The following is a 7,833-nucleotide window of genomic DNA, read 5'->3' as shown; positions in this document are numbered from 1 at the left end:
CATTTTTGTGTGCACTGAGGCGCCCAGCACCCGCCTACTGTACGTTGCGCGCCGATTGTTCAATTAGATACGGAGAGGGTAAAGTGGAAAAGTATGCAACCTCACATATCAATCCTCTTAAAGTGATTAAAGCCTTAGCAAGAGTTGCAGGTCAGCTGCCTGCTGTTATGCAAGCAACTGAGTTCAGCACATTCCCACAATTGCGTTTCATTCCATTACCATCAATCACTGAACACGGGAGATATTTTTCGGATGCATGCGAGTCAATTAAATGGAGTGTGACGATTTGTTAAAAAGGAGCAGACGCAGTTTTGTGTTGATTGATTACTTTCATTTCTTCCATTGCTTTACTTTGAAAGTAGATTGGTGCAAATTTGCAGTCATCCATCTTGTTTTTTTTTTTTGTTGGTATTTTTGCCTACAGTGAGAATAAAGTTTCCTTTCAGTAGGTCAGCCAAAGCATGCGAAAGGCCTCCCCACCCCACCATTGTCCCCCTCGCCCCAGGTATGACATTTGTGTGCAATGTGCGTGTGCTGTCTCTCTAATGAGTTGTCATGTAATGCTCTATTTGTGTACGTCTCCATGGAGATAATGATGTAAATTCACGGAATAGGGACAGCCAAACAACAAGTGACGGGTGTGAGCTGTATTTTGCCCGCCAGTCTAGTCGTCCGCTGGACGAGGACGAAAGGAGTGGATGGGTACACAACTGGAAATGGAAAAGATCGCAGCAAAGGTGAAAGAGTGTTTGGGAGATTTGCATTTGTCAGATATGGAATTTTGGGCCAGTTCTTCAAAGGTAATGGGACTGGATTTTGGTTTATCGGATTGGATCAAATCTTGACAATGAGTTGTTTGAAAAAGAAAAAAAGCCTTTCTGTACGGTAAAGTAAAAAGAAAAGGAAAATGATCTTGTGCCCCGGAAAAAAACACCCAAACTCACTTCAACAAAAATGATAGATTCCATTTTCTGTCATTCGTCATTGCATTTTCATTTTGAGGAAACAACGATCTTGAAAACTTTGGATCAGGGTGATCCAATCCAATGTTGCGTTGAAAAAAATGAAACGGATGACCTGATCCTGGATAGCAAAAAATTGGATTTCCAAATCTAGATCATCTTCAATCAGCCATGCCAGCGTGAAACTTTTTTTTCGCCCGCTCGCTCGCTCCGCTGTACTCACGACCAATAAAATATAATTCAACATTATTTATCTCGGACAGCTGGGGCTGTAACAAAGCGCTTTCCAAATACAAGAAATGAAGTGACATCCAGATTTTGGATTTCCTCTAGACAGGACAGAAGTGGTCTCAAGGAGAAAGCGTCAAGCAAGTATAACAAAAACCAAAACGGAACCTTGTGGAACGCCATACGACAAATGAGGCACTCAAAAGCGGCCTGGCTATCAAACGTTTCTCTGCAAGACGTGCTGCTCCTCACTGCCAAAAATGCGGCACTCGAAAGCAACCGTGCCAGCAGACAGTCTGGCGGAACGCTGGCTGGCATTTCGGCACAAAGGCATAGCTCACCGTATGTTGCAATGGCACTGGAATAACCGCTGCTGCGAACAGAGGTGATCAAGTTTCACACACACACGGACGCGCGGTCGTGCGTGCAAGGCGCTCACGTCATACGCGCGCTAGACTCGATCATCCAGAAGGGGAAATCTCGCAGTCTACCGGCTGCCATTTTCATGTATCGACCTCTGCGAGTTTTTTTCATTTTGGACAATGCTGCCCTGATTTTGATGCAAATGAGGGATGGCGCCATAATTTTCCAGGAAGAGGCGACTTCAGGCGCACAACGGCCCACAACGGCGCAAATGCCCCCTTAGGCCCAATTCTACCTGTGCAAAATGTAGAAAAATGCCAAAAGAACGAAAACTTTGCACTAGACTTTTGCTGGGAACAGAAAAAATAGGGCACAATATCGAATTGTAAAATTTCTTGTCTTGCACATTTTAATGATCATAAAACAATTGTAATTGGTAGTTCGAAACAAGTCTCTGAATTCACTTTACAGGATCCTGAAGTTCACCTCAAAAATTTCAACTGCATTTGAAGTTTAACCTGAAACTTAGCCAAAAAGCTAATTATCCTCAATTTGTTTTGCGAGTATAATGAGTAGTCCACGCCTTAGTTAGTTGAAGTTAGTAAACTCAAATGAAAAGAAAATTTGGAATTAGCAAGGCTGGGGGAAGGGTCCGGAGCAGCGTAAGTAAGACCTTGGGACTGGAGGCCCATTCGCAACACGTAAGAATCCTGAATTTCTCATTCCGGGTGTTCAGTATAGGACATGCGCTTACATAACTGGCAGCCGACAGCATGTTCCGTTCCCAACTCTGTTTACACATGTGAGAAATCCACAGTGGGAAGATATAAATATATAAATTGGCACAGCAGAGAGAGTGAAGCAAAGATAATGTTGTGAGAATATTCCAACGTTACACTTTGAATGACGTCATATGAACTCCTTCACTGCCAGCCCAGGTAAAAAGAATGTACGTCTCCACCCGTCAATGGCAGTAAATGCATGCAAATGATTACTCATGTCAGAAACATGCTTTATAAATAATGACTTCAGTATTTATTTGTTTTCAAAGATGGTGCATATATATATATATATATATATATATATATGTGCCGATAAAATGCAAAGATGGCTGCCCATGTGTCGATGATCCTGCTTGTGTGGATGACCCAAGTAAGCAGAGTCATAAATATGACACAGCCATGGACGTGGACATGAGATCATGCCACAGAGAGACAGCGAGCGGGCGAGAGAGAGCGAGAGAGAGGTGGGAGATTGTTTGGCTTGGTGCTGACAGGCCGGTTAAATAACAAAATAATGAGGTCAGGAGTGTACTGTCTCAGCGGGTTCTGAAATACTGCAGGTTAGGGAGAGGGGAAAAGTTCTCGGGCCACACCAGCCCTCACTTCACCACAAGACTCGGCGCAACCACGTATATATATATATATATATATATATATATGTGTTATATATATGTGTATATGTATATGCATGTTGGCCAGTGGAATTTCGTCATGTTACAGGTGTTCATCATTTTTGTATAAAAAGTCTGCAAAGAATTATGCAAGCATATATCAAGGGCCAGATCTGGCCCGCGGGCCTTGTACTTGACACCTCTGCATAACACATGGATCCAATGTGGTAAACACTAATTTAGAACACTTTGCTCCTTAATTCCCGGGCCCCTCAGCGCTGTCTTGCTTGTTTTTGTGGCGTAATAAAGCGCTCAGAACAGCTCCTTAGCTCCTGGCAACCAATTGTTTACCGATTAATCTGCGCATTTTCAGCGGAACAGGCTGACCCAATTTGCTACGGGTCAGCGGGACGTGATTGTTCCAAATGTGTGTTTTCATGATGACCACCTGCTTTGCACGTAAGGGAAAATGTTCTCACAGCGGGGCCGTGTTGGAGTCAGCGTGTGAATCTGTGTCGTGGAAGCGTTTGAGGTTGGAGTCGTAGAGTATTGTCTTTCTGCTTTATTTATTAGCCTCTTACATAAGTATCAGCAGGGAGACGGGCCATGCTGTGGCGAGCGGCAAAGGCCAGCAACATGCCACATGTGCACGCTGACATTTTGGAACTATCGTGTTGGATTAAGCTTGAAAGTAACTAGTGAATCGTTGGTGTGCTTCCATTGTCACCTGTGTGTGTTTCAAGGTTACGTAGGTCCAAATGGAGCTGGAAATTGTGTTGACTAGTATCCAGTTTCATTTCCAATTTGATAAGACTCAGCAATTTCTTTCATACAATTAGTTGCAAAGGCCTCCCCGCCCACTCGATGTAAAATTAAAAAAAAAAAACAAGTAAATATTTTGTCACTAGTAGCGCCTAATCGCAAAGGAGGCAGTAGTGGAAAATACAGCATTAGTAAGGCAGTCATTCTACTCGTGCTCGGAACTGTCTTACTAGTCAAGGTTCATGTACTAGTTCATACTACTTTGTCCTCACGAGTAGTACAATTTTGACAAACTAGTAGCACAACTACATGGGAGAAGTGAGGCAAACTAGTCGACAAATGCATAAAACTAATGATGACATTATTCAGTTCAACTATTTAGTTAACTATGGATAGACATTTGCGCATTTATTCCCTGTTCTTGATATCACACATGAGAGATTTACACTAGTTCTGTCTTTTTCAGCACTAGTTATACATTCAGCCCCACAAGTCGTACTCATTGCACAGAAACTGACTAGTCAGTCATTTTCAGCAACATGTTAACTACTCAAATGTGGCTCACTCTAACATGTGAACTAGTGCCATATGATTTCCGACACTAGTTAATGAGTGTGAGCCAAAATACCAGCTAGTTAACGAGTGACAAATAAAATACTGACTAGTTAACTCATGAAAGTCATTTGAAGACGTGATAGATAACGAGTAAGGTTAAAAAATGTTAACTCGTGATGCCCCGAATATCCACTAGTTACACTAGTGCAACATTTTGACTTAACTAGTAGGTCCAAAATATTCACTAGTAGAACCAATGGATTCAAACCTGCTTAGTAGTCAACTAGTTACTTACTCAAAAATCAAACGAGGAGGTGGGGCAGATGAGTGCATCCAGAATTCCTATTGGCTCTACAGTTAAATCCACCAATCAGAATTCAGATTCACATTATTTGCATATGTTTTACACCAGTTGATAAGTTGTCCCGGGGAACTGCAGCTGGTTAACTAGCAGCTGCCTATTATGGCTTACATGTTGACTAGTGAATGCAGAAATACAGACTCGTTCATGATTTACTAGTTTGAAATCAGAACAACAATTTTTTGGTGTAAATGTGAAATTATGAAGCGATCAGAATTTATTTGGGTTTGCAGTCATAATGGCCAACTGAGGGGAAGCGCAATCTCAATTTGGCCTGCGACAAAAATGAGTTTGACACACCTGCAGTAGATGAATAAATGTTACTAGTAAGACACGATCGTTCTGCTAGTGCGCTCCAGTTATTGAAGAGTACTAGTACTAGTACACGGATTTTAAAGTGGATATCAGGAACACGGAATAAATGCTCAACAGCTTTGCCCACATGTGCGCACACACACACGCACACACGCACACACGCACACGCACACAGTGTGGTGGAGAGAGCGAGAGAAAAAAAAAAGAGTAGTGTATTTTACAAAAGTGTATTTCCAGTAGTTGAAGGCTAACCGAGTGTCACAGCAAGCCGGCCTCTATGCCCAAATGAGGCTTTACAGGATAGAAAACAAACGGTGTCCCTTTGCACAAAAGATGATGTAACAGCGAGTTGAGCGCTAGTCGGGCCTGTGGGAAGATGGAGGTTGTGATACGGAGAGAAAAATGAGGAGGAGGGAGTGGGGGTAAAATGCTGCAGCCCTCCCTTCTACCTCATCCACCATCTGTACTGACAGTGGAGGGCTCCTGACCCCCCCACACCCCAGTCGCCCCCCCCCCCTTCCCTTCGCACTGTGTGGAACGGGCTTTACATAACCCACTGCAGTCTGAGGTAGTGCAGCACATCACTCCTGACAAAAGCTTCCCTTTGCAAGACATGAGCAGCATGGCAAATTTTCAATGAGGTGCCGGCGCTGCTCGATGGAACGACAGCCGTTCTCTTGGTATCCAATTTAAGGTCCGTGTACTCGTATGATGACCCTCGTGAGGCAAAGTGGTACGGATAGATGGATGTGTTCATACAATTGTGCGCAGAAGTTTACATACCTAAGAACAACTGCATTTTACGAGCCAATTAAATCTGTTCACTCGTTGATATTTGCATGCTACTAGTACTATGAGTGAAGTATTCGATATTAACTGGTAAAATGTTGTCTCCAGTAGGAATCGAAGCATGCGGTTGCCGTTTCTGCCACACGATCCTACTAGTATGCCAAAGTTGTCTGACTTGTGAGGACAAAGTGTGCACTAGTACATTGACCTCAAGATGGATATCGAGGATATGAAATAAATCATCAGGTTCAATCAGATGCACGGAGAAGACACGGGCAGGTCGAAAAGTTACGTTTGCTGTGAATGGTTGGGAAGAATTTGCGCTGAGTCAATAAGCATTTTTATGGACTACCCTGGTCGCTTTATTAAAAATGCTCAACATTTTCAGGATGCTCAACGGGCTCGTTTGTTGACTAACCGAGTGAACAGTACTCGCCGTGTGTTTGTGCAAGTGTGTGTGGGGGTGTGGGTGTGTGTGTGTAGCGCAGAGACCAGGTTGTCAGGAGAGAGAATGCAGTCATCGTACGGAACTCTTACCCAATCACAGAGTGTTTTACCAGTTTTGGTCGTCAAGGCGCTTGGAGTCGATGGCAGCAGACGATTGGCAAGAGGTGGGGTACGACTACCCCCTTTTGTGATTGTGTGCCAATCGCAGAGTATGGCCAAGGAGGGAAATTGTCTTTTTAGTTGCTTGTATAAAAAAAAAACACAATTTCTGTCCATTTTATTCCCGATTACGTTTGCCGCAGTAACGACGGTGGCTCTGATTTCTATTTCTTTCGGTCTCAAGCGCAATTTAGCCCAGGTGTGTACTGTTCATGTGACAAATGAATGTGCGCTTGTGAGTTGGCGTGTGACAGTGCGTCATTGTTGAATTTGAATGACGATAGTAAGCGGGACTGTGGTCGCATTCGTACATTCTTGTCATACTGCGGTTGAACGGAAATGGAGACAACCTCAAGTGAGCTCACTTGCTGTCAAGCGTGACGAACGCTGACGTCGCCGGACAACTTCATTGAAAGGTGATCTCATCTCATTTGCGAGTGTTACATAAGTGTTCGGGAGAGTAAGATGTTACATTTTGCCCGTAATATAACGAGCCACTCTCAATTCTTTTGGAATGCTATTACAGTTACAGAGTCTGGTATCGCGTTGCAAATTTTCAGGACCTGAACGGTAACGAATTTAATCAAACATTTTGAGTGGCAGTGCAGCTTACCTCCTCACTTGGCATGTTGCCGCTATGAAGCAATCGTGACAATCAGAGTTTCTCGACTCCCTACCAATTTACAGCTGCACAGTTGAATGTTTAAAGTCTCTTTGATCGCATTTTCGTTAGTATTTACACAAGCATGAGCTTACGCAAAGGCCTAGAAGTTCTTGTTTGTCACACCGATCCCAATCATGGTTTCCGAAAACGGTCATGGTCTGTATTTGTTGTTTTTGCTTCGGTATTTAGTTTTGTGGTTTTTTTCTTTGTGTTTGATGTGTCTCGTCATGCTCATTGCGTCCACCTGTGTTGGTTTACACAAGCCCAGTGTTAACCAATCAGCACCTTCCGACCCTTTGTGTCTCGTTCAGGTCTTCCTCGTTTTTGCCTTCATCGTCTCTGTCAGAAGTTGGCGACGTCAGTTGTCCTCCTGCCTGGCAAGTCCTTGTGTTTAGCCGCTCCCTTTTGTATTTTTTATTTTCCCAGTCCCTTGCTTGCTGTTTTCTCTACATTAAATTCCCATTTTTTACTCCTACCTGGAATTCCTCCTCCACAAAAACCTTGACAAAAATAAAATTCGAAACTTATCAAAATATAAGCTGGAAAATTGTATATATATATATATATATATATATATATATAAAATCAGTTTTGACTATCAATACAATATGTTTGCGTTTATTACAGATACCCTTTTGTTCTGTTTCATTAGAATTATCAAACATACGTCATCCATCATTATTAGTTGTGTCAACATTAATTTTACAATGTTGACAATTTCATTTAAGATTTATCGTCTGGGATTAATTATTTACTGGATAAAATATCACAGGCAATATTAACAAATAAATCTTATTGTGCCAAATATTGCTGGAAGGTAGTGATCTTCCACCAT

This window comes from Idiotropiscis lumnitzeri, chromosome 5 (assembly GCF_059441095.1).
Source record: "Idiotropiscis lumnitzeri isolate Australia: NSW breed Sydney's pygmy pipehorse chromosome 5, RoL_Ilum_1.0, whole genome shotgun sequence".
In the NCBI taxonomy this organism is placed as follows: domain Eukaryota; kingdom Metazoa; phylum Chordata; class Actinopteri; order Syngnathiformes; family Syngnathidae; genus Idiotropiscis; species Idiotropiscis lumnitzeri.
The sequence above is the reverse complement of the archived record's forward strand: the minus strand, read 5'-3'. Positions refer to the sequence as shown.